The sequence below is a fragment of the Canis lupus genome, chromosome 21, assembly GCF_011100685.1.
Source record: "Canis lupus familiaris isolate Mischka breed German Shepherd chromosome 21, alternate assembly UU_Cfam_GSD_1.0, whole genome shotgun sequence".
Taxonomy (NCBI): Eukaryota; Metazoa; Chordata; class Mammalia; order Carnivora; family Canidae; genus Canis; species Canis lupus.
Genome location: NC_049242.1, coordinates 42,733,306 through 42,760,991, shown reverse-complemented (window position 1 = coordinate 42,760,991; position 27,686 = coordinate 42,733,306). Strand labels below are relative to the sequence as shown.

Genomic DNA, 27,686 nt, shown 5'->3' with positions numbered 1-27,686 from the left:
CACTGGAATTCCTTTTCAAAAGAAAGTTCTTTTGCCTCGTGGATTTGAAGGACTGACCTCCCATCTGTCCCCTGCTGGGGACAACCGCCCTTGAACTTACTGCAGACCTTCTGGGTGTCAGGTGTTGCATCAAATGATAAAAACCTCATCCCACAGAACCCTTCCGACAACACCATTAGGTAGTCCCTCCCTTGTAAGAAAACCTGTTCTAGACTTTAGCTTTGGTATTTCATTGTTTCCTTTGTGAGTTTATAGGGGCTATAAAATAAGTTCACAAAACCTTTCACGATCTCTAAACCACAATCTTGTCTAAATCAAAGGGGGAAAAAAAAGTGAGTTTGGCAAAGAGCCCAGCTCATTCTAGGTATTTGCCTAGTCGTGACACTGGCTGAAAAGTTACAGACTGCTTAAGAATTAAACTCCTTCTGTTTGACCACGAGTTTCTGAGAGAAAAACTGTCCCGAGTGAGGGAAATAAAATAAAACAGAGTGACCAGCACATAGTAACTGCTTACAAATTTTGCTATGGGTACTGAAAACCAGCTGTGTGCCAGGGATTATACAGTGCTGATACTAAAAACTCACAATACCCCAGTAAGATAGATTTTATTATCTCTGATGATCCACAACTCTGAGAGCTGAGGTATGTTGTTCAAAGTCATGCAGCTAGGGACACCTGGGTGGCTCAGTGGTTGAGCAACTCCCTTCGGCTCAGGAAGGGTCCCGGATCGAGTCCCACATCGGGCTCCTTGCAGGGAGCCTGCTTCTCCCTCTGCCTGTGTCTCTGCCTCTCTCTCTTTGTGTCTCTCATGAATAGATAAATAAAATCTTAAAAAAAAAAAAAGGTCACGTAGCTAAGAAGGGCTAAAGAACAAGTCTATCTGATTCATAAATCCGTATCCTTTAGGATTTTATTTTGAGCTCTCGTTTTCATTGAGTTCTTATTACGGAGGTTACTGTGTTAAATTCTCTGGTCTTGTTTAATCCTTCTACCATTCCCTATGGAGTAGGTATTACCATCACCAGTCTACATGAGGAGATGAAGAAGCAGTGGGCTAGATAACTTACCCCAGGCCCCACTGCTGGTAAGAACCCACTAAGCAGAGTCCATCACTGAGACACCCCCCCCCCCCCCCCATTATCTCTGAATTGTTGCCTTGCACCAGGTATTTGGCACACTGGAGACAATTTTCATGATCTCACCAAAGCCACTTTGCTGGTGGAGCATTAAGAATGCATCGACAACCTTTACCCCTTGGTGCCCTCCCCTTCCTCGGTCTCTACGGAAGTAGGTGACTCCATGGGTAGGTAGCATCACAGTCCTAGTTCCCGACTTTCATTAAGTTCAGAGAAAAAGATAAAAACTCTCATTCAGTTCAGAGCCCAGTGCCAACTGATGCTACATTTGTAGGTTCAGCTGCGGGCAGCTAGCTGGCCTTAAACAGAAACTCCATTCTCCAGGCAACCTTCTCTCTCAAACATGGTACCAGGAACAATGGAGTATGGATACAAAAAGCGTGTGAATGGTTCAGGGCAGCCCTGTCACTAGTAGCCAGAACATACTTGAGCCTATGTTCTCCTACAATGCCTCAAGAGCCTCATCTGCACACACAAATGTCAGAATTATTAGGAAAATATAGAATACAGGCTTTATTTGCAGCCCAAGCTAGTGTGCATCCATTTAGTCCCAAGAATGGTCTTTGCATTGTTATTTATCTGAACAAAAGGAGTGGAACGTTATGAACATCTATCAGGAGGGAAAGAGTTAATCCAACTGTGGCTCCTTTAGAGAACAGAATGCTGTGGGGCCATTAAAAATGATATTGATAATCCTGATATAAAAAGATGTCCACGCTGTAGTGTCAAATTATAAAAGTAGATTATGAAACACTTCTCCTCTTTCAGAGGTTGTGTGGTGCAACTATTACAATTAAAGACTACAGAGGCATGCTTCCTGGCTCTGCACTCCTGGCTGGCTGACTCTGGACATGTTCCTTAAGCAGCGTCCATATCTGTTTCATCATCTGTACAATGGGTTCTTACTCCTAGAGTTACTGGAAAAATGGAATCAATATATGTAAAGAGCTTAGGACAGTGTCTGGCTCATAGCAATTGCCTGGCTCATAGCAAGTACTAAAGAGATTTTTTTTGATTCTTTAAAAAAAATAAAATGATGGGCAGCCCCGGTGGCTCAGTGGTGCAGCGCCGCCGTCAGCCCAGGGTGTGATCCTGGAGACCCGGGATCGAGTCTGTCAGGCTCCCTGCATGGAGCCTGCTTCTCCCTCTACCTGTGTCTCTGCCTCTCTCTCTCTGTGTCTCTCATGAAAAAATAAAATCTTTTTTTTTTAAAAATAAATAAATAGAATAGAATAGAATAGAATAAAATAAAATAAAATAAAATAAAATAAAATAAAATAAAATAAAATAAAATAAAATAAAATAAAATAAAATAAAATGTGTAAGTGCTAACACGAAGAGAAAATTGTCTGGGAGGCACTAAGGTGCTAACAGTGGTCACAGCATATCACTTCATCATATGATATTATGACCTTGTATATTTCCCCCCTGTTTGCATATCTCTATTTTCTATTTTCCCATAATAAAACAGAAGCTCATTTTTTTTCTAATAAGAAAGAAAATCACATTTAAATTTTTTTTTTAATCCTAAGCTTTCATGAGAAACAGAAACTTCACACAAACTTGTGTTTTAGAAAAGCCGTGGGTCAGGCTGGGTAATGCAAGACCTGGAGTCTTTGCAAAACTGCATGGTGTTTCCTGGTCCTTTCTAATTTGGTGCCCTAATAGCAAGAAAGAATTTGCACCCTAGCACCTTGGGCCTGAATATGCACAGGCGGGGCTGGGGAGAGGAAGAGAGCAGAGAGAGCAGAGACCGGGAAAGCCCGATTTCATTTAAAGCAATCCACTTAGTTTAAAATGTCAGGAAGTTTAGTGGATTAAGGGTATTACGGCCGCTATTCATGAAGGTGTTTTGTTAGAACTTCCAAATAGCAATCTGATGAAATAAGACTTGCACAGCCTTAAAATGAAAGCCTGTTACAGTACTTAAAGTTTCCTAGAGAAGAAAAAAAGAGAAGAAAAAAGACCCCCAGGTATTAATTTACCTAAAGAGCAGCTGCCTGGAAGATACTGTAATGTATCCTATGCAGCCAAGCTATAAAAGAGGTTATCCGTCACAGAACTAGGAGGTGGGAGCCCAGATCACCCAGTGGTGGAACCGCAATTAACAGTAATGAGAGGTACGTCTGCACTCTGATAAGAGCCGCAGCTGTACACATATTACTGGGTCCCTTAGAAAATCCAAGGACATTTAAAGCTGCTGGAATCCAAGAGGCAGAAAGTGTGCTTGGTTTCAAAATTCAGTTTTTGTTTTTTAAAAAGTGGCCCACACACTTATCTCACGAGTGCAACTGGGATGGGAATGTGGTGGCAAATTCTAGGGATAAAATAAAAAGAGACTCACTTACTGAGCCCCCATCACACGGCGCGCCCCGCTAAGTCAATGGGCTAAGTCCTCCGTCTCACATACATGGGGCAAACAGTCTTGTCCACAGGGCTCTGAATCACATGATAGAAAAATTCTGTTTTTCCCCACTGTTTCTTATGAGATCACACGAGGTACCAAGGGACAAGGCTCCGTCACAATCGGGGGAAGGTCAGGTGAAGGTAAGAGCTTTTAAAGAGCATAGGAAATATAGGAAACGGGGGAGGGAGGTTGGAGATATGCAGACTTGGGGGTGCATTCTGGCTCTGCAGACAAACAGTGGTGTGAATGAGCTCCTCTACCTGTCTGAGCAGTTTCCCCATATAGCCTGAGTATTGAGAATACATTGGTGATAGGACAGGTCCTTGCTCTCAAGATGCTTCAAGTATAGACGAAGTGGCAGGGGAGCAGCAGACATTAATAATATGTGTTTGGCGCTATGATGAAGAAGAATTCAGGAGACTACAAAAGCAAAGAGGAGGGGTGCCCGGGTGGCTCAGTTAGTTAAGCATCTGCCTTCAGCTCAGGATCTCCAGGTCCTGGGATCCAGGCCTGTATGGGGCTTTCTGCTCAGCAGGGAGTCTGCTTCTCTTTCTCCCTCTCTCTCTGCCCCTCCCTACCACTCATTCTCTCTCAAATAAATAACTAAAATCTTAAAAAAAAAAAAGCAAGAGGAGGTCACCCAACCTGGTCTTGGGGATTGGGGTGGTTAGGGAAGACTTCCTAGAGGAGATAACATTTAATGTGAGCACTGAAGGATAAGAGCCACGCTGTGGGTGAGATGGGGTAAAGGTGGAGAAAATATTTTATGTAGAGGGAACAGCTTCCGCAAAGGCTGTGAATGGAGACAGAGGACACTATTTTGGGAAACGGCAAGTAGTTCAGGGTGGTTGGAGAGAGGAGAAGAAGGGCTAAGAAGAAATAATGGGGCCAGATATCACAGTAAGCCTCGTAAGGGAGTTTAAACTTCATCCTGAGGGAGACCTGGGGAGCTAGGATGCATTCATTGCTTCTGGAAAAGCCTGGAGAAGCAGGGATGCAAGTATACAAAGGAAAATCACCCCACCTCTGTTTCCCAGGTCAGAAATCTCCCTCTACTGCTCGCATCTTGTTCTTTTGGCAACCTCAGCATTTTTCAACTACATCCACCCCATGGAAAGCTCCAAGTCACAGCACTATCTCAGAGCTCATTTGCTGTAGAATCTCGAGTCTGCATTCTTGATCTCAACAAGCACCCACCTCCATGCAATTTATTTTCAATCATCAGATCTCAAATCTTAAGCAGGGATGGATATCTGGTAACTTGAGGTGACCCTAGAAGTTCAGATCTGAAGGGAAAATGTAGGAGCCACTGGGCTCTACTCCTGCATTTCATGAGTGAGAGCAAGTACCTTGCATGAGGTCACAGAGTTTAGTGGTAGATCCAAAGTCAGACCTCAGATTTCCAAGCCCTGACTCATGCTTTACTCACCTCCCACTTCTCGCTCCGTTTAGACCAGAGACGCCAAATTCCCATCCCAAAGTCAGAGAGGTCTCACGCACACCTGTGCAGCCAGGCGGGGACATGAAATCCCATTTGCCAGTAAACACCCGGGAAGGAACGGAAAAGATGGTTGAACAGGATGGAAATGATAAGAAGGGAAGCTGGTTAGAGTGATCTTATCCACTAAAAAAAAAAAAAGGAAACAGTAACATCACAGCAGTTGAGGAAAAGAATCAATTCCATTTACGCCGAGCGCTTTAAGGTAATGAAAAGTGCTTCCAGCATTACCCTATTTCAAGACATTTATCAGATGCCAGGGAAATTAAGCATGTGCAGGCATACACACCATTCTGTGCAAACGGTTTATCTAGCAAAATAACCAGGGGGAAGAATAGATCTGAGGAACTTCAATTTTCAAAGGCCAAGTGGATCAAAGCAGCAGAAAAAGAAATACTAAATTTAGTCATCCCCCACGCCGGGTAATTTCTTTTCCAGGTCTGAGTTGGCTGCTGCACGGACACAGCCATGGTGTGAATGATCATCTGAGCCCCTCTTTATCTTTGCCTGAGCAGAGTCCAAAGGGTCAAGCTGGAGGTGCTGATTGCAAGCAAGCTTTGCTTGTGCCCCTGAAATCTCTGTTGGCTATTGGGTGGGGGCGTGTTGGGGGGAAGGCGAGAAAGCTCTGGAAGTTTTTGGACCTCAAGAAGTAGCTGAGGAAAGGATAATAAAGGTGAGAGAGAAAAAGCGAATAGACAGATGCAGACAGACACACACACACCCATTTTAGTGAAGCTGAACATTCACTATGAGAGAACATTAGAAATGTTAATACAAATTTAAGTAAAAAAAAAAAAAAGAAAGAAAGAAAGGGGGGGTGGGTGACAGGCACTGAGGGGGGCACTTGATGGGATGAGCACTGGGTGTTATTCTGTATGTTGGCAAATTGAACACCAATAAAAAATAAATGTATTTAAAAACAAACAAACAAACAAGAACAAGACGAAAGAAAAGAAAGAAAAGAAAGAAAAGAAAGAAAAAGAAAGAAAGAAAGAAAGAAAAGAAAGAAAGAAAGAAAGAAAGAAAGAAAGAAAGAAAGAAAGAAAGAAAGAAAGAAAGAAAGAGAAAGAACGGGGCGCCTGGGTGGCTCCGTGGTTGAGCGTCTGCCTTTGCAGGGCGTGATCCCGGGATCTGGGATCAAGTCCCACATCGGGCTCCCTGCATGGAGCCTGCTTTTTCCTCTGCCTGGGTCTCTGCCTCTCTCTCTCTCTCTGTCTCTCTATGTCTCTCATGAATAAATAAATAAATGTTTTTTTTTCTAAAGATTTTATTTATTTATTTAACGAGACACAAAGAGAGAGAGGTAGAGACCCAGGCAGAGGGAGAAGCAGGCTCCATGTAGAGGGAGCCCAATGTGGGACTCGATCCTGGGTCTCTAGGATCAGGCCCTGGGCTGAAGGCAGCGCTATACTGCTGAGTCACCCGGGCTGCCCCAATAAATAAATCTTAAAAAAAAAAAAAAAAAAAGAAAAGAAAAGAAAGAAAAAGATCTAGTAATGGAAAAGCAGAGTGACTGATTCAAGCTGAGATCCTGGAACACTTGGGTTCTGCTCCCCTGCCTGCACAAGACACGGCTCCTGCGTTGGACGGTCTCGTAGGACATGCACAAGGTGTAAAGCACAACGACCTTCTCCCATTCTGTGGACATAAAATCGTTTGACGAATTCTAAACAGCACCGTAAAACGAAGAACCCCAGGTGCGCAGCGGGGTGCAGGGGTTCTGCTGCTGGCTGACCTTGGGGGAGGCTCACAGCAGAGGTGCCGGCCAGTGACGGTTCTGCCTCCGGGTGGCCGGCACCCTGCGCACCTGCTGCGGCGGCCACCGCGCCAGGCTCCACGGAGAGACGGCCTGGCCTGCCTTTCAGAGGAGAACCGCTTTCTCTTCCAGGACTGGCTTTTGTCCTCCAGCCAACCTGTCAAACCTATCTTTCTCCTGGTGACCACGGATACACCGCGCTAAATTTAGACTCTGAGAACATTTTCAAACCTATCATCTCACTCCAGAGAAGCGCAGATCAGTTTCTTTCCTGGAAATAATACAGCCACCCAACCAGTGGGGGGTGGGGGGGGGGGGGGGGGGGGGGGAGGCGAGGCCCCAGGGCGGCCCCGGCGTCCTCTCATCTTCACCCTACACCTCCAGAAGAAATTCCTTCCATGCATCCTGGGTATATGGACAGTGAGCTTCATTTTGAAGATTTCTGGGACAGGAAGTGCCGCCATTTTACTTAACAACTGAATTCTTCTGTTTCAGAAACCTCATGGCTACCAAGTCCTTACTAATGCTTTCTGGGAGACAACAAGAAAGTGATCTTTGGAGACCGGGGTACCAGCCTCAGCCGCACCTCTAGCTGTGTGCAAATGATTTCACCTCTTTGTCCCTCAGTCCTTCATGTGTAAAATGAGCCTATCTCACCGGGTTGTCAAGAGGATTAAACGAGCAGATTTGGGGGAAGTGCCCGGCTCGTGGTAAGTACCATGTTGACGTCGTTGGTTGCCGTTACCACCGCTCTGACCACCGCCACTGCTGTTGCTGTGGCGTCAGGCAAGCTCACCTCTCAGAGCCTCGCCTTCGTTTCCTGACTTGAAAAGTGAAGGTTGCATGGAGTTCGCAGGAAGGGGCCTTGCAGGATGAGAGGAGGTAAAGTCCTCGGAGCGTTTCGCCCACTTCCAGGCACAGGGAGTGCTCAAAAATGTCGGTGGTCTTTGCCTGTGAAAACCTCTCTTGTTCCAGGTGGGAACATTTCCTCCTGTCATGTTGTTAAATAATGATTCCAAAATAAGCAGAACCACTTGGGATTGAACCTATTCACATTTACTGGGTTTCTAGTATGTGATGCTTTGAAAGTGTTTGGACAGCCAGCCAGGGTCTCTATTGCCAGAGGGCTTAGCATCTGGTGAGAATAAATCAGGAGACACTTCTGTTCCTGCCCTACCCCGGAGCTGAATCTTCCTTTAGAATAATAGCTACCATTTATTGGGTTTATCACAGGTAGGGCTCACACCTACCCCACCAAGAGGGACCTCTATTATCTGCATTCACTACCTCTAAGTCATTGAGTGAGTAAGTTGCTGAGCTGAGATTTGGTTATCCCAACCAAATTACTGGGGTAGGGCCTCAAGGTCTTGCATCAAAAAAGCATGAAAAGAAAAAGAAAGGCAGATGAAAAACTCAGACTCTGACAGCCCGGGTGGCTCAGCGGTTTAGCACCGCCTTCGGCCCAGGGAGTGATCCTGGGGACCCAGGATCGAGTCCTGCATTGGCTCCCTGCATGGAGCCTGCTTCTCCCTCTGCCTGTGTCTCTGCCTCTCTCTCTCTCTCTCTCTCTCTCTCTCTCTCCCTGCCTCTCGAATGAATAAATAAAATCTTAAAAAAAACAAAAACAAAAAAACCCTGACTCCCCAAAGCCCATCTGGTAGCTTCTGGAACAAGGGTCACCACCAGTACCAGCTGGGACTGGGGCTAATGCTTGGAATTTGAAAAGCAACTCAGCGGATCCAGCAGCTACCTTCCTTCAGCACCCCATCACGTTGCACGGAGAGGGAATTTGGGAGAACAGCAAGGCCTAGCTTGTCAGGGAAGGAGGTTCTGAAAGAATTAACTGTAACCTGATTAGAACATCAAAACGGCCCAGCATTGAAGCCCAGGGCTCTGTGTTCCATTACGTCTCACCATTTCCTCAGGGGCAGGAGGGTGGTCTGGCCAGGACCCTGCATTTGCAATGCTGCCTGTCTCCTAGGGGTACAGCAAGCTTCATGGGAGGGGAAAGGCCAGGACTTCTGTGCCCATTTCACAGAAGGAGAAACTAAAGCACCAAAAAGGTGTGAATTACACTAGAAACACAGATTCTGAAACTCAAGGTACTTCTTCAGAACATTTCAGCCTGGTAGGCTCCCCCTTTGACACGTAACACAGAGGGTACTAATTCAGCCTTTCCAGGTGCCATGGAGGAGACTGTAGGGCCAGCGCGGGAACAAGAGCAACTGGGAATTCCAGGTGAGCTTCTGGATGGCCAACAGGTGTCTCCACCATTGCACTTCAAAGAGCCCTGGTGTTTCAGAACCAAGTCTCAAGGATTCCTGGGGTTTGCCAACAAGCAAAGTTGCCAACTCACTTACACTAGATAGAATTCCAGGTGCTTTTTTTTTTTTTTTTAATTTTAAAAGATTTTATTTATTCATGAGACACACACACACACACACAGAGGCAGAGACACAGGCAGAGGGAGAAGCAGGCTCCATGCAGGGAGCCCAATGTGGGACACGATCCCAGGACCCCAGGATCACACCCTGAGCTGAAGGCAGGTGCTCAACTGCTGAGCCACCCAGGGATCCCAAGATTTTATTTATTTTAGAGAGAGAGAGAGACTACACGAGCAGGGGGAGGGGCAGAAGAGGAGTAGAAGCAAACTCCCTGCTGAGTGCAGAGCCCAACATGGAGCCAAATCCCAGGACCCTGAGATCACAGCCTGAGCTGAAACCAAGAGTCAGATGCTCAACCAACTGAGCCACCCAGGAGCCCCAGGTCTAGCCCTTCTAAGCCATCAGGAAAAGAAATGGGCGGGTAGGTAGACATGAACCCCTCACCTTTCCTACCTGTAGGGCCTGGTGGCCTCCTTCTTGGAGGCAGCAGGCAGAAGCAGGTGTGATTCTTCTACCAGTTGGACTTAAGTGCAGTTAGCTTAAAGACGGAGGAAGTGGTTATAGATAGAGTAGGAAAGGGATCCCTGGGTGGCACAGTGGTTTAGCGCCTGCCTTTGGCCCAGAGCGCGATCCTGGAGACCGGGGATCGATTCCCACGTCGGGCTCCCGGTGCATGGAGCCTGCTTCTCCCTCTGCCTGTGTCTCTGCCTCTCTCTCTCTCTCTCTCTCTCTCTCTCTCTGTGACTATCATAAAAAAAAAAAAAAAAAAAAAAAAAAAAAAAGATAGAGTAGGAAAGACAATGTCCCACATCTTGTACTTGGAGTCGCCTGACCCTGGGGATGGCCCAGGGCAAAGAGGAATCATTGGAGACAATGCAGAAGCTTCTGTTAGGGGGTCAGACAACTGGGTCCTAGTCCTGCTTACTGTGGGACTCCAGACAAATGACGTAGTCTGAATCAGTTACATCATCTAACTTGAGGATGGTGGTGACAGCTTTCCCCTCATAGATGGGTATGCAGATGAAATGGAGCAGCAATACAGATCTTGTTTGAATCGAGGCCCATCAATTACTAGTTCTATTTACCCAACTATAAGCTCAAATCTACCAGGCTCTGGTGGATACTAAGGCACTGCATATTTCAAGCACCTGGCATAGGGGATGGGAGGAAGGCAGTCGTTTTTTTCCACTCTCTATGACCTCAGAACCCCAACTCTTTCCTCCCTGACCTCCCTCCTAGTTGCATAAAGGTCTGGATCTGTTCTTTCGGTGCCTGCTAGAGGATTTGTTGCTTAGGGCAGAAAGCATTTCTCCACCCTCACTTCCTCCCAGCTCACAGGACAGCTGCTCCCACCCTGGTTTACGACCCATTTATGGTGGGACACCCTGGTCCTTGGGTGTTTGTGTAGTGTTTAATCATTAGGAGGTGGCCAGCTCTGACACCGTGAGCCGCAGAACATCTACAAATAAGTCAGCTATTTGCTTCAGTCCCTCAGTATCTGTTTTCAGGAGGCTTCTCTTGAAGGACACAGGCATGACCCCTGATGCAGCCGGGAGCTGGGGGAGGTACTCCGGAAGGGTGCAGTGGGACACGACTACCAGGCCTTTAAGTGTCAGACTGAAGCACCCGCCAGCCTGGGAAAACAGTCAGCTTTCAGAGATGGGACTTCGTCTCCCAGAGATGAAATTCCTAGGCATTCCTCCTTCTCCGTGTCCCACTTCTCTCCCTGCCAAACCTGGATTGCTCTTTCTCCTCAACACTCACAAAGCCCAGCTGTTTTCCAAGATGCACCTAGAAGTTCCCTCCTCCAGGAATCCTTTTCCGTCTGCCCTTTGCTGTAGTGCTCTCGTTCTGAACTCTGAACCAAAAAGCACCGATATTCCACTGTTGGCACTACACACTCCCTCAGCTGCCCATGACCTGGTCTTTGAGACAAGGGAAAAGGTTGGTATCTTTAAAGAAGGCTCTGCTCCAGATCTCGGTGTCCCTACAGCACTAGCACAGCACCCCATACACAGTTTTTGGCAAGTGCCGTGCCAGCTGGGCAGGCCAGCCACACCCAAGTCGTCTTGTCAGACTTGCGTCTGATCCTCATGAAGATCTCTGTGCCAACCAGTGCTAAGATGAGAAATACAAGGGTGTTCGTAATGAAAAAGCTGGGGAAACATGGCTCATCTGGTCAAAACTGGGGTTCAGCTCAACAAGTATTGACCATGGACTACTACATGCTGGACATTGTATTATCAGGTCCTAAAACCCAGAGATAAATAAGATAATCCCTGCTTTCAAGCTTACTGTAGAGAAAAATAGAAAAAAAAAAAAGTCAAGATTTTGTTAGAAGTTAAAGGATTGCATGAGGTCCTTTGGGAGCACCAAGGAAGGAAACTTATTAAGTCTGAGAGGCCCAGCTGGGGGTCTTCAGAAGTGAATGCAGATAGAAGCCTATGTGTCAGTCTGGCAAAGTAGGGTCAGGAGAGGGCATTCCATGGGCAGAGACTCAAAACACCATGGAGTATGCTGGCGAGCGCTAAGAGTCTGGTGCTGTGGATTATGACGTGGGCAGTGAGGCTGGGGTGGCAGCAAGGGCCAAGGCTGGGTGGATCTCTGGAGGCTGGCACTCTGTCCTGTCTGTGATGTGGGGCCACAGAGGATTTTAAGCAGCCAAGTGATGCACACAGTCAGATCGCTGTGTCTATGCTGGGGACGATGTGCCAAGTAAGAGGACAGTGGCCCAGAGCAGATGGACCGTGCCAGGATTCACAGCACATGAGAAGATGCCAGGAAATGTGTGTGTGTGTGGTGGGGGGAGGTTTGGTGATGAGGGACAGAGAAAGAGTCCCAGCACTCTGGCTTCCACTTTGGTGGAGTTCAAATCTGCAATCTGGAAGCTGACCTCAGTGGCACCAGAGTGGCTGAGTCATTAGCATGACAAGTGCTGCTTGTGGACACAGGAGCTCTGCTACAGACTTCCTGCCGGGACATTCAAGGCCAGGGCTGCATTAGCCCCACCAGCTTGCTGGCTGTGCTCTCTACCCCTTTATTCCAGATCATTAAGAGCACAGCCCTCTGGGAGGCTACCTCGGGCCTCTGTTTAAAGTGAGAAGCAAGGGCATTTAATTGCCACGGCTAGACACCCTACTTGACTCTCTTCCCCCCTCCCCAACATACCCCCTGCCCAGCTCAGTACCCCAGACCCTCCCACAACAGCTTCATCATCCCACAGCATGTGTCTTGAAACATAATCAGAGCAGGATCCAAGGCCCTCCTCAAATTATGGCTCTGATCTTTACTTCCAAAAGCGAGCGGGAATTATAGCTTGGCTCAGAGAGATGTTCAAATCCACAGGGTCATAAATCCTTTCATGTTCTGTTTCAAGAGCTTTGCTGGGGATTTTTACAGGTTTGCACCTCTGATGTTGTTACATGGTGGTTAGTCTGCTGGTTCCAAAGACTGGGACTTCCTGCCAGGATGCGGTGTGCTACTTTGGCTCCTGCCACGTACCCATTGGGGTCTCAGGCCTTAGATGGCATCTTCTGCTTTTTCTCCTGACAGAGCATCCCAAGTACAGGAGAAGCAGGGGGACCAGAGCTGAATGAGCAGAATCATAAAGACAAGGGTACACTGAGGGATAGAGGGGCTGATGGCCGTGGTGCTGGACCTGGGGCTGCAAGGATTCCTACTTCCATCCTGGCTCCCCAATTTAGGCACGTGTACCTTTCTGTGACTCCCTTTCCTCACCTGAGCAACTGGCGTTCGAATTCCTTGCTACATAAAGCTTGCTGTCATCCATCGAGGGTGCGGACTGGGCCCAGCCACTATGTGACACTGTCCCTGCATTACCCCCATTCATGCTTCAACAGTTCCATGAAGTGGGCTCATTATTTTTTATTTTTCAGATGAGGTCACAGAGGCTTAGGATGGCTGAGTTAACTAACCTCTCATGTAGCTGAGAAGTCACGCAGCTGAGATGTGGAAAAGCTGGAATCTAAACATGTCAGGGGGTCAAAGGTTTGAGATCATTTTTCCTAAAAAGGTAGTAGACCAGGTCAAACCATTCAGTCTTCCGCAGGAGAAGCTGCTGGATACCAACAAACCCAGTTTTTGAAGGCTGGCTGGGGCCACAGTTAACTTATTCTGAGGCCTGGATGAGGACTCAGTGGGAGGGTTCACCATAAGCCAGAGAGCCCCAAGGCTAATTTTGTGCCATCATGAGTTGTTTGCTACTGCTAAGGCCTGATTGGCCAGTGCCTTGGTCTGGTTGGTCAGTCAGTGCCTTATTCTGGTTAGAGGATGCCTGTATCACATGGTTTTAAATATCTTGCATATTAGCCTGAGAGCTGGACAGTCATTCGCCCACTCATACATAGCACATGTAATGAGCAGCCCTCTGAGCCAGGCACCGTGCTAGGAAGGAGATGCCCTTGCCAAAAGAAGTTTGTTTTACTAATGCTTATGGTCATATGGGGAGTCATAATATACAAATAAAAATACGGGATGTGAAACACACTGAATGCCCTAAAAGACACTAACAGCGGAGACCTTTGTGAGATCGAGTGGTCAGGGACAGCACCTCTGTAAGGAGGGTGATGTGTGAGTTGAGACCTGAAGGATCCGATGATGAGTCAGCCTTAGTAGAGGCGAAGGAAGAGGGGTGGGAAGCACAGGCCAGAGGGAGGGAACCGCCTATGCAAAGGGTTTGGCAAATTCAAGGAACTGGATGGAGGTATGAATGAGGGAGGGGAAAGTGGGAGCAGGTGAGGCCAGAGAGATGGGCAGGAGCTAGAACATGTCCTATTTGGAGGCCATAGTAAGGAGTCTGGGTGTTTTTTTTTTTTTTTTTAAGATTTTATTTATTTATTCATGAGAGACACAGAGCACTAGAGGCAGAGACACAGGCAGAGGGAGAAGCAGGCTCCATGCAGGGAGCCTGACATGGGACTTGATCCTGGGTCTCCAGGATCAGGCCCTGGGCTGAAGGCAGGTGCTAAACCGCTGAGCCACCCAGGCTGCCCAGGAGTCTGGGTTTTATTCTCTGTGCAGTAGGAGTCCACTGAGGCTAAGTTTTAGGGAGGGGGCAGAGGGGATCTGACATATGTGTTAAGAAGATCCCAGTGGCTAGAGAATGTACTACATGGAGGCCACAGAGAAGACAACAAACCCAGTCAAGAGGCCACGGTGGGAGCTCAATGAGAGATAAGGGCAGCCTGGACCCATGGGATAGTAGATGGGTGGGGGGGATGGAGAGGGAGAGAAGGAGAGGGAGAGAAAGAGAGGGAGAAAGGGAGAGAGAGAGAGATTTGAGAGCATTTGGAGGGACTATGCCCAAGATTTGCCAATGGATGAGATGGAAAAGGAGAAGGCGTTTAAATATTCAGTAAGTCTTATTAATGATCCTTAGGATAATTTTTTAAAAAAAATATTTTATTTATTTATTCATGAGAGACACACAGAGAGAGGCAGAGACACAGGTAGAGGGAGAAGCAGGCTCCTCACAGGGAACCCAATGCAGGATTCCGTCCTAGGGCCCCAGGATCACACCCTGAGCCGAAGGTAGATGTTCAACTGCTGAGCCACGCAGGTGCCCCTGGTTCCTCTCTCTTAATTTGGCAGGGGAAACCACACTCCACAAAGCATATATTTTTTAAGTAAGCTCTATACCCACCATGGGGCTCGACCCCAAGATCAAGAGTCACATGCTCTACTGACTGAGCCAGCCAGGTGCCCCAGGGGAGACCACATTGCAAAGGCATGTTTCATGCTACTAGAGGTGAGGGGGAGAACCCAAGGGTATGAGAGACACCCAAAGGGACCTGTTTGGGGTGATGGGAGGAGGGGAGACGGCAGCCCAGGGAAGGTTGGAGCCAGTCTTGGAGCATGAGTGGAGGTTAATTGTGTAGAAACCTGGAGGTTATTCTTTCTCTTTTTCTTTCTTTCTTTTTTTTTTTTTTAAGAGGAGGAGGAGGGGAAGGTAGAAGGGGAGAGGGAGAGGGAGAGGGAGGGGTGGAGGGAGAGAATCTTAAGCACGCTCCATGCCCAGCATAGAGCCTGACATGGGGCTCGATCTCACAACCTTAGATCATGACCTAAGGTGAAATCTAGAGTTAGATGCTTAACCAGCTGAGCCACCAGGCCAGCCCTCAGAGGTTATTCCTGATTATTCCAAGAGAGAGCTATATTCTTGGACTAATTGTCATTGGCACGCCCCCACACCCACCTCATTTTAGAGACAGACATCATGATGCCCTGGAGAGAATATTGGCTTTGAAGTCAGACAGGCCTGGGTTGGAATTCAAGACTGCCTGTGTGCCCCTGGGCAAGTCACGTATGCTCGCTGACCCAGACTCCTCAGCTGTGAAATAAGGATGACTCCTGTCCTGTTGGGTCCCTTGGGATGTTAAAGCAAATACAGAAACCATCTGAGAGAAAACCTGGAACACAGCAGGTGCTCGGTGAGTGGGGGCTGTTGCTGCTAATGAGACTCAGAGCACAGACTGCAAACTGCGCAGACTCCCAAGGAACCTCCCTCCCAGGTATACCCAGAGCTCCTGTGGGTTGTTTCCATGCTGACTGTGGAGAAATGGATCCCTTCTCCCCACAGCAACTCCTACAGTACAAGTCCACCCTCCTCTGCCCCCACGGCACTCAGGCAGCGGAGCCAGCTCTGGCAGACCGGAGGACACCAGAGGGGCCCCAGTACTGGCCCCTAGTCCACTTGAGCACCCTGCAAAAGGCAACACAACAGACCCATTGCAACCCACATGCCCTGTGGCCCTGCTGCACGTCTTCATCTATTGCTTGCTCATCTACAGCAAGCACGTCATGAGAGCCCAAAGCAGAGGCCAGAGGGGACTGTTTTTCAAGCCCCAAGTCGCCACTGAGTCACACTCAGGGTAAGCTGAAGGAAAGACGGGGGTCCATGCCCACCGAGCCATGCAACCACCTCATTTCCCTCAGCCCCCTTTAATCTCCTCCGCGCAATCTTGCAACATCCCTCAAAATGTCAGTCTCCCTTCAGATCTCCTGTCAGGCAATTTTACAGTGCCGAGCATCACAGATTAATTAGGGAGATAAATCAAAGCGCACAGTGGACAAGGGCTGCCTCGGAGCAGACAAAGCCGGCCTCCTCTCCCCGCAGTAGAGACACAACAAAGCCACAGGGGTCTGCGGCTCAAGGCAGACCCTGCAGGTCCAGGTGTGATCGCTGTGACAAAGGCAACTCTGAGGGCTCTGCTGGACGTTTTGGCATCCCTAAAATCCTCCCAAGCAAGGGACAGAGCTCCCTCAGCAGTTGCAGAGCCTGGCCTGACGCCGAGCTGCACTCTGGGTGTTCCTCTTGCTGCGCTGTCCGATGGGGGAAAACAAGACCTGGGAAAAAGATGGTCTTTCAGGTCAGCAGCCCAGAGGCTGCCACCTGTGCAAGTACCTGGACTGGTGCTAGGCACCGAGAAGATGCCCAGCGATTGCTCATGTAGCTCCAAGGGAGGTTCACCTCTGGAGGGCTGGAAACCCGGCCTTTGAACAGAGGAAGAGGCAAACACGATGACTGAAAGCAAAGGCTTTGTGCCCGGAGAGACCTGAATTCAGATCCCAAAGTTGCCCCTAATAGCCCTGGGACTATGGCGAAGGAATGTCACCTTTTGGAGCCTGTTCCCTTATGTAAAACCCAGTTTTCTCGTGGGAACCCACTCCAAGTGCTGCTCGGCTCTCTGGGACTCTGGCGTACATCGCGGAGCCTGCCAACTGGATGAACAATCACAGTACAGGGAAGTCACTCCAAGTCCCCGACACCGCCCGATCCCAAGGCTGACTGCCCCCACTCTGGACGGGCAGCTCCCACTCTTTGTGCTGATTTAGGGAACAACGTACATCCAAGACAAATTAAATCCTAAGTCAAAACACCCACCCAACCAAATACAATTCACTACTTAATCAGTCACTTGGGATTTTATCTCAAAGAAAATAAGACCACAATCCCCTAAGCTTCAACTCCTAATATGATTTTGGGGATGCTCCAAGTTAGAGCAAAATCCATTGCAGCGTACGACAGCAGAATTCCTCCAAAGTGCCAGAAAGGTCCACGGCCCCACAACTCTCATCCACAGCTCTGGCCACCCCATACTCCCCCCCCCCCCCGCCCCCTCTGGAAGATTTCATTCTGGCCATCAACTTTGGGCATTCCTCTGTATCTGCCATCGGCAACAACCACCCTCCTCTCTCATTCCTCGAAGTAAAGTGCGTGGCAGCTTAGTAGAGGCTTAGCTTTGAAGTGTGGTGAAGACAGACGCCTTGAGGCTTTCTCTTCTCTGGAAGAGGTCTGCTAGCAGAAGTGGGGGCGGAGGGGTGGCCCACAGCCCACTGGGTCTGCACACACCAGAGGCCTCAGGCAAGAGCCACACTCTTCATTGACATACCACCACACGATGACACCTGTCATCATGACTACCCGAGATGAAAAGTTCCTGGGGTCCCTGCCTGTGCAGATGAGCTACACTCATGAGTCATTCTGTTAACCCTGCCCTTCAAGTGATAAACATGAACAGTGACTCACAGGAGCCTGGGGACCTTAGGATCAGCCGGTCTGAAGGCACACAAAGAACCATGGGTGCGTAGGAGAAGCATCTTGCGCAAGATGTTCAGAGGTGGCAGAGCCACATCTAGGATGAGGTCTTCTGGTTCCTAGAGCACTCCTTCCCTTCCTGCATGGGCTCCGTTCATCAACATCATCAAACAGATAATGTGCTTTCAGTAGAGTTACTCTCCAGTTCATCCTTCCCAAACTCCCACTGAGATGAACCTGTTCCCTAAAGCTTGGAGGACAGAGTGGTCACTGGGTCACTAACGATTTCCCTGAGCCTCAGTTTCCTCTGGCAAAGGAAGAGGATTACAAATGGGGACTCTGACGGTCTCCTCCCTCCCGCCCCCCAACTTTGCTCTGTAAGATCTACTCAACTAGGCCTGGCTTGGGAGAGGCAGCCTGGAAAAAACACATTTACATGCAAGGTAACCTTGGGTAAAAATTCTGAGCTGGCACAGCCGTCCAGCGTGACCAGAGTAAAGTTCACATCATAATCAGGGACATTTCACAAGTGAATGTAAGGACAGCCTATCCACAGGGCTTATTGAAATCAGCTCTTGCATTTCAGTAACAGAAGTCAAGGCTAGGTTGCTCTTCAAAAATGACAAGGGACATTAAAGGAAACAAGCCAAAAAAGAAATCTCAAACAGATGATGAGATAAGCGGGCCTCTCTTGACACTTAGGATCTTCCAAATCAACACCAGCAAGAAAAGAAACCTCCTCCAGTGTTTTATTATGATAACAAGTTTAGGATGACGTGTAGCCCCCAGGAATATTCCTGGTCCTTCCTGCTCCCATACTGCTGGCACTTGGCACAGTTAGCTGTGATGGCTTATTTGGCTTCTTTTTCTTTTTTTTTTTTAGATTTTATTTATTTATTCATGAGAGAGGGGGGAGGGTGCACAGAGACATAGGCAGAGAGACATAGGCAGGGAGACATAGGCAGGGAGAAACAGGCTCCATGCAGGGAGCCTGATGTGGGACTCGATCTCAGGTCTCCAGGATCACGCCCTGGGCTAAAGGCGTTGCTAAACCGCTAAGCCACCCAGGCTGCCCTTTTTTGGCTTCTCACCCCTCTACTTGATCACAAGCTTCTTGAGGGCAGAGAGCGGTAGACCATGTCCTACTCATCTTGAACCCCCAGGGCCTGGTACACAGTAGGTGCTCAGTTAATATTAAATAATCACTGGCATTCTCTATAAGCTGTCACATATCAAAACACAGTCCAAATACTCTGTTGAGATGCAACTGAGTCCTCACTATGGCAGCACATATCCTAAAACTGGAAATGCAACTGACCCATAGCATTGGTTGCCTTAACCAGCTCCATCATCATACACCTCATCTACGTGCTCACTCTTCCCAGAGAGGAGCTACTGAATGCCATGGGTAGTACTGGGTGGCACACTGCCTGGCAATGCATAGGTATAAAATATATCATGAGGGGATCCCTGGGTGGCTCAGCGGTTTAGCGCCTGCCTTTGACCCAGGGTGTGGTCCTGGAGTTATGGGATAGAGTCCCGCATCAGGCTTCTGGCATGGAGCCTGCTTCTCCCTCTGCCTGTGTCTCTGCCTCTCTCTCTATGTCTATCATGAATAAATAAATAAATAAAATCTTAAAAAACATATATATATAATGAACTGCATGATACAGAACTGGTTAAATAATGAGGAGGGGGTAGTACTGAGCTAGGACTGTTACTTACATGTAATAAAACAATGATAGTCACCAGTACCATTCACCATATGTCTTCTGTTCTCATAAGCACATAGTAGAATTGTGCTTTTATCCACCTTTTTTTTAATAAATTTATTTTTTATTGGTGTTCAATTTACCAACATACAGAATAACACCCAGTGCTCATCCCGTCAAGTGCCCCCCTCAGTGCCTGTCACCCATTCACCCCACCCCCCCACCCCCCTCCCCTTCCACCACCCCTAGTTCATTTCCCAGAGTTAGGAGTCTTTATGTTCTGTCTCCCTTTCTGATATTTCCCACACATTTCTTCTCCCTTCCCTTATATTCCCTTTCACTATTATTTATATTCCCCAAATGAATGAGAACATACACTGTTTGTCCTTCTTTGATTGACTTACTTCACTCAGCTTTTATCCACCTCTGAATTTAAGTGTAGCCTTGTGACATCTGGGGCCAACAACAAACCAGTGCAAGTTACCACAGGCCATTTCTGGGCAGAAGCTTTAAGAGATAGTGTATGGCTCACCACACTCTCCTTCTTGCCATGGTTTGCCAGTGCTTGAAATGATTAGTGCTCTGGCACCCTGGGCCCCAGAGTGACAGTCATGTACAACATCGCCTCCTACTGAGCAGCAATGACCAGACTGGAGTTGCTTGTTACACAGCACAAACGATCCTAGGCTGACTAAGGCACAGACTTGCTCAAGTACCTGGATTAAAACACACGATGCCATTTTCTGTTGCAGGGCACAGATGTAGCCAGATTCTGACTTAGGGATGTGGGCCTAAGCTCTGGGTTGCTAAGGGAGTAAGCACAGTAGAAGGTGCCCCATTTTGGCTTTTCTCTTTGACTTCCCATTCTTGCTTTCCTATGCTTCTAGAGGTCTTCTCATACTTGGAACGACCACCAGGTCTACAGATTACCTGTAAACAAATACTGAAAAGGTACCAGTTTGGGGAAACATACTTGGGGAGAATGGCCATGCTCCCCACCCCAACGCACACACATGCACAGTCAGTGTGCTTCTGCCCAGTGTAACCTGGAACATGCTTACAAAGTTGGACAACGCTGGGAGTAAAGAGTAAACAATTCTCATGGGGCCACTATACTGCCCTTTTTTTTTTTTTTTAAGTGAAAACACCGCATGTATGTGAAATGCTACCCCACAGACTATTCATTCTCTTCTCTGTACAATCCCTCTGGGAGAATTCCTTTGTGGCTTAAAGTGCAGATGGTTTGCTTCCTGTCAGCACCACCCTTCTGCTCAGCACAGGTGGCCCCTGCCCACCCATTCCACAAGCAGCAGCTCTTACTTAAAAAGGAAGCCAGTGGCACCAGCAGCAAAGAGGCCTTTGGGAAAAGCCAATGCAGTAATTACTACCCTGTTACCACGGAAATAGAGATTTGCCTCTAAGGCTCCTTTTATGAGCTTTAAAATGAATGGGACTCTCACTCTCTCCTACTTTGTCTCCCTTCGCTGTCCACAGCAGGAGAGAATGGGAAGAGGGATACAAAGGAGATGCAGAGAGGATCATGGATGTTGGGTGCTGTGCTAGAGGCACTGTCTTGTCCCCAGAAGAGGAGCAGAAGCCTTAAATGCAGACCTAACACAATGCTCAGGGGCTCTAGTAGGTGTAACAGGCTGTCAAAAGAGGGAAGGAAAGATAGGAAAGACAGAGGAAGAGATGGAGGAGAGTGAGAGACCAGCTGGTCAACCCAAGCAAGGAAAGAAAGATCAAGGCAAAACAGTCTGGGCAAAGTCAGAAGGGAAGGGGAAGCAAGAGAGAGTTCACTCCACTTAGGCTGCTAGGAAGCTTGGTGCTAACTACCACTAGAATGTGCAACCACCTAGGACCTTATGGTGAATTTATCTGTATTCTCAGTTCTCTCCTCCCTCCCCTGCATGTCCTATTCTAACTCACCTCCCCACCCCACGCCCCACATCCCAACTCCATTCCCTAGTGCATCACTGCTTGAATCTACAATTGCACTTCTAGTATATGTGGTTACTCTATGTTGTCAGCAAAGAAGAGGGCTTAATTTTTTTTAGAAGAGGGCTTAATTACTAGTTAATTAATTAATAAAGAGAAAAGAGAGATGTGCCTGGGTGGCTCAGTCAGCTAAGCATCTGACTCCTTTTTTTTTTTTTTTTAAGATTTTATTTACTTATTCATGAGAGACACACAGAGAGGCAGAGACACAGGCAGAGGGAGAAGCAGGTTCCCTGCGGGGAGCCCAATGTGGGACTTGATCCTGGAATCCCAGGGTCATGTCCTGGGCTGAAGGCAGATGCCCAACCACTGAGCCACCCAGGCATCCCAGCATCTGACTCTTGATTTCAGCTCACGTCATGATCTCAGGGTTTTATGATCAAGCCTGCGTTGGGCTCCACACTCAGCACAAAGTCTGCTTGGGATTCCCTTTCTCCCTCTGCCCCTCCCCCGACTCACACTCAAATTAATTAATTAATTAATTCTTTAAAAAAAAAAGAGAGAGAGAGAGTTGCACAGAGATAGTCCAGCTTGCTGAGTGGTTTGCAGGACGGAGGAATCCTCAAGAGTATCTATCTTTGCTTGGTACTTTACCACCACTTCCGCCACCTTCACCTCGTGTATTCCTCACAACCGTCCTGGGGGACCCCTGTGAGTACCGTCTTTATGTTATAGAGACAAACCCCCAAACCTCAGAGAGCTAAGGGACTTGTGTGGGAGTGAGGATGGGAACAAGGGTCTCCTTTCAGCCAACCCCGCCTCTTCCCTTCACTCCAGGGCTGCCACAACAGGGTGGTTTCTATAAAGTGCTGTCAAAAGCACCTTCTACAATGATGGAGATGTCCTGTCTACACTGCCTGGTGGGGTAGCCACGAACCACATGGGGCTTGAGAGCACTTGAAATGTGTGACTAGTGTGACTAAGAAACCCTGCTTTTAATTTTTGTTCATTTTACATTTCAATGGCCACATTTCATTGGTGGCTCTTATATTGGGCAGTGCTGATCTACATTCTCTCACTCCCAGCACATGACTGTAGGGGAAATGGAGTTCAAACGCAGACACCTTGAGATGGCATGAAGTGGGATTAAGAGTAAAAGAAGGAAAAATTCCCCCTTGCCTTACTGGTGAGGCATTAGGAACTCACAGTGCGGGGCAGACACAGAGGGGAGACAGTGAGTAGGGAGGGAGGAAGAACTGGGGGGACTTCTTAAATTATGGCCTAGCCATGGAAGCCTGTCAACCCCCAAGCTCTGGGTAGAGGAACTCCAGCAATGCCTCAGGGACCACAGAGTGGTTAGCCAGGACCAGGAAAGGGAACTTTTCAATGACTGCAGAATCCCTGCAGATGCTGGGGACCCCTGGATTTCTTGGATCACTAAAGGGAGGTCCTTACCCAGGGTCTTGAAACTGTGGGTTCCTCCCCTGGCCAACAACACAAGTTTATAGGAGATCAGAATTTAAGAAATGAACACCTCTGGTCCAAACCCTCAAGGAGGCCACGATAAACTGGCTCAGTTCTGCATAAGAAAAGGCCTTTTTCCTTGAGGTCTGAGACCAGTGATGGGAAAAACTGTGAGAGCAAGCCCACCTGCAGTGTCTAGGTGCCAAAAGTCTGGGATGAGGGGAGAGGAGTCATAAAATATCCCCCATTTCTCTCTTTCTCTCTTTTTATTTTTATTTATTTTTAAAGATTTTATTTATTTATTCATAGACACAGAGAGAGAGAGAGAGAGGCAGAGACACAGGCAGAGGGAGAACCAGGCTCCATGCAGGGAGCCCGATGTGGGACTCGATCCCAGGTCTCCAGGATCACAGCCCAGGCTGCAGGCGGCACCAAACCGCTGCGCCACTGGGGCTGCCCTCTCTCTCTTTTTAAAGCTTTTACTTATTTATTTGAACTAGAGAGAGGGAGAGAGAGAAAGAGAGTGCATACATTGGGGGAGGAGCAGACTCCCTGCTGAGCAGAGATCCTGACACAGGGCTCCATCCCAGGTCCCTGAGATCTTGACCTGAGCCAAAGTCAGATGTGTAATTAATGGACTGAGCCACCCAGGTGCTCCCCTTCCTCTCTTTATGAAAATTGTTTTGCATGGTTCCCCAAGGTTCTAGTCCTTGCATTTTTATTTTTAAAAAAGATTTGAGAGGCTCACAGAAAGAGAGTGCATGTATGCACACAGGCTTGAGCAGGGGGGAGGAGCAGAGGGAGAGAAGTAGACTCCCCGCTGAGCGCTGAGCTGAACTCCAGGCTGTATCTCAGGACCCTGACATCAGGACCCAAGTTGAAATCAAGAGTGGGACACTCAACTGACTGAGCCACCCAGGCATCCCATGTGCTTGCATTTTTAATGACTAGAGGCTCATTTAAAAAGATGACACCAGGATAAGGGCCCAGAGCCAGGGATAGAAAAACCTCTGTCCTGAGGACTCCCTTAAGAGGCAGTTGTGTGAAGTGGTTAGAACATCTGGGAGGGCCTGGTGGGCCTGGGGTCAAATCCAGGTGGACACCTGCCAGGTATGTATGTGACCTTCAGCATGTCTACTGACCAGACCTGCCCAGAGCACCACTGCTTCAAGCCTATGAAGCCAGGATGATACCTCGTCTCATAGCAGTAGGGTTAGGAGGAAACGACATTATATTTGTAAGGTTCTTGGCACAGTTCCTAGCAGACAGGGGTCCATCAGGAAATGGTGACTATTTTGGTTTTTATAATTTTCTGGTCTGTAGTAGTTTCCTATTGCTGCTGTAACAAATTACTATAAATGTGGTAACAGAAACAATAAAAATGCACTATCAGTTCTGAGGGGCAGAAATCCAAGCTGAGGGGTGCCTGGGTGGCTCAGTGGTTGAGCGTCTGCCTTTGGCTCAGGGTGTGATCCCGGGGTCCTGGGATCGAGTTCCCCCACTAGGTTCCCCGCAGGGAGCCTGCTTCTCCCTCTGCCTATGTCTCTGCCTTTCTCTGTATAAAATCTTTAAAAAAAAAAAAAAAAGAAAAGAAAGAAATCCGAGCTGAGTCTCATGGACTACGAGCACAGGTGTTGGCAGGACTGTGCTCACTTCGGTGGCTCTAAAAAGTCTGTTCACCTGCCTTTTCCCCCTTTATTTTTTATTATTATTTTTTTCCTTTTCTCCTTTAGAGAGGCCATGTGCACCCTTTGGCTGGGGCCCCTACCTGTCTCCAGAGCCAGCAACTGGCAAGTGGAGTCCTTCTTAACAGCTCATGGCTCTGCTTCCTCCCCCACCCACCTCTTTTACTTTTAAGGACCTTGTGATCACACTGGGCCCACCAAGATAATCCAGGCTAATCTATGCAAACATTGGCTGATAAGCAACCATAATTCCTCCTGTCCACGTGGTATAACATATCCACAGGCTCTGGGGATTACGCTGTGGGCACTGTGGGGCCATCACCCTGCCTTCCATGGGCTTGGAAGGGAGGGCAAGGGAGTCGTTGCCATTTCTGCTTCCTGTCATCTGCACAAAGCAGGGGTTTTGTCTAAGAAACACCTGGGTTGGGGACCTACCACCACCTGGTAAGGGCTCCCACCAATTTCATCTGCTGGCCGGGGACCCCTGGCTGGATTCAACTCCTCTCTGCAAGTCAGGCCTGAATCTGTGAATACACTGCTTGGTGCCAGGAGGCTGCCTTGTTGCACACAAATCACAGAGCCCAGCGGTGCCCGGGGCTCTTGCGGGGAGCTTGTGACCTTCCCGGTGAGGAGGAGGACTGGGCTTGGCAGGCTGGTGAAATACCAGGTTGCATAGTTACATCCTCACACTGTGGGACTCTCAATTCAAGCTGAAACTGGGGCAGCTCCGAGCACCGCGGTCACGGCCCCAGCGGCAAACGGTGAAGTTTGTGCGGTGACCCCGAATCCTAATTGAAAGTGCAATCTCGATACCTAAAACATTCAGAGTTTGGAGGGCAATGAAAACCCTGCAACCAGAAGGAACAGAAACAGTTGCTTTTTCCTGCTTGGTTTCTTGGCATGACATCAGAGGGCAACTGTCATTTTGTTCAAGTCTCAGGTTGACATTTTACGGCCCAGCACTCGTGTTGTGCTATTTTTTTATTACTGCTTCAGTTAATAAGGGCCAGTGGGGCCCCATAAATATTCTAATGGTTTAGAAGAAAATTACCAAGTCATTCTGAAGCCCTCCTGCCGACCTAAAGGTGCACAAGGAGCCTGATTTCTGTCCTCTCGCCCTCAGGGACACTGGCACGAGCGGGGGACACCACTTAGAAGCACGGCCTGGTGGGGAGGCCAGCAAGGGCCCGAGCGGCACAGCGATGCTTCGGAGGGACGCCGAACGGTTCTTGGGAGTGGAAACTGCCAGGGCTAAGCTTGAAGCTCTGAAAGCACTCAGCTCTCGGGAGTTCAAGAACTTTTGATGGGTTCCAAGGGGACAGCACACGGGAGCTGGCAGGAGCTCCACAAACCATCTGATGGTCTGTGAGGCCGCTGCCCTGGCTCCCCGGGTCCTATTTCTTCTTCCCCCCAGGCTGCCAGCTCAGGGACCTCCATCCAACTCCTCTTTATTTGCCTGTTATCGGGGGCCCGTGACTTGAAACAAGCCACCTCTGTGTGTCCCCTTTGATCCTGCCCCCTCGGCCGGCGGGCTCTAGTTTGCTGAAGTGGCCACTGATGACTATCAGGTAAAAGCTGAAGTCCCAGGAGTGGCACCCCCACAGAGCGACAGGAGCTCAAGGGCAGACTTGGCATCGTGGACTCACTATCATCCTTTCTGACTCCTCCGACCCTGGCTGGTGACACACAAGACTCCCAAACAGACACGGTCCCTATCTCCCAGGCTCCGAAGGTACATATTCCTAATCAGTTACTTTTAATAGCCTTGAAGATACCCCAGCCACATCCTGTTGCAAACAGCCACGGGGTGTCTGGGAGGTCAGCGGCCTCCCGCCCGCTCCGAGCTGCTCTGCTGTGCTCTGGATGCTTCTCCTGCGGGCGCCGTGAGGCGAGGGGCCCTCCTTACACGCCTCTCCTCTCGGCTGCCGTCTAACCAGGCCTCGTCCCTCAGTACTTTTCCTCTTTCCTTCGTAGAAGTCATGCAGTCTGCTTCCGCTGCCTGTGTGCGAACCCTTCAGGACTGGGCTGTCTTTTTATAAAGAGTTTCCTAGAAATATCTCAGCTCTGGGACCTTCTTTTTTCAGGTTAAAAGGGAAGAATTCTGGAAAGGTGGTGTATTTTTTTTTTTTTTGGTCCATATTCTTTCACTTGTCTAATTTAAATAACTTAAAGAACATATTTCTCATTATAGGGATAAGAATACAATTACCTTGACCACAGCCATTTGCTTGCTTGCTTTTTTTTTTTTTAAAAAGAAAACAAACATAACCTGCACACCATCTGTGATATTATTCCTTGATATTTCACGTTAAATTGTCTAATGCCGACATTCATCTTTACCCTAAACAGTACTTGCAAAATCTTGGGTTTGATGTATTAGTTATAAATTTTTTTAATAACACAGTTAAAACGTAAAAGAAATATTTCCCTATCTACTGTCTAAAATTATTTCCCATACCACTGATGTTAGTTAGCCTCCCACTTTGGGAAACACTCATCTAGAATATAGTTTTTGGAAGAGATTTACCTGAAGAATTTAGAGCAACAAATGTGCTACTACTTCAACTTAGCCAAAGATGAAGCAATTCTACGGTCTATTTACAGTAACTTTAAAGATGAATGAAATTTCACATATTCTAGAATAATGTAAAAATATCTCACTGCCTACAGGTCAAAACTTACATGAAATAGGAGATTCGTAAGCATTATTAGATCCCACTTAAAAAAAAAAAAAGCCACTTGAATTCTATCTCTAAAAGCTGGTCAGTTATCCTTTCAGTCTTAAATGATCACATCTGAGCATTCCAGTCTGGGGAGAACCAGAAGACACTGTGTTATCCAGTTGGTCCCATCAAAGAGGCTGAGCTGGACAGGATACCATACACTCTCTATCTTTCCAGATCCCACCCCAATCCTCCATTTCCCAAAGCAGGAACAAGCTCAGCTGTGATCTATAATAATTTCATTAACCCTGCAATGAAGCATTAAATTAAACTGCCTAGTGCACATTCTTCTTTTGCTACAAGGGAAATTGTACCTTGTAAATACTGAATTTCATGCTAATAGATTTACTAACCAGCTACATGTTTACAGGAGACTACAAATAAGCAAAATAACTAGGCAAATTGTGAAATCTCCAGTGGGGGTGT

The 27,686-nt window shown here is 48.0% G+C and overlaps 1 protein-coding gene and 1 long non-coding RNA gene across 10 annotated transcripts in view; one reads left to right on the top strand and one right to left on the bottom strand.

Moving 5' to 3' along the window:
- The window catches only part of LOC106560184, a 38,541-nt gene extending 11,701 nt beyond the window's left edge, over positions 1–26,840 (top strand). Inside the window, exons 2-3 of the long non-coding RNA XR_005375835.1 lie at positions 7,293–7,507; positions 25,661–26,840. This is a non-coding gene — a long non-coding RNA (uncharacterized LOC106560184). The remainder of the gene's footprint in view (positions 1–7,292; positions 7,508–25,660) is intronic.
- The window catches only part of NAV2 (neuron navigator 2), a 724,081-nt gene that overhangs the window by 100,649 nt on the left and 595,746 nt on the right, over positions 1–27,686 (bottom strand). The gene's annotated exons all lie outside the window — the stretch shown is intronic.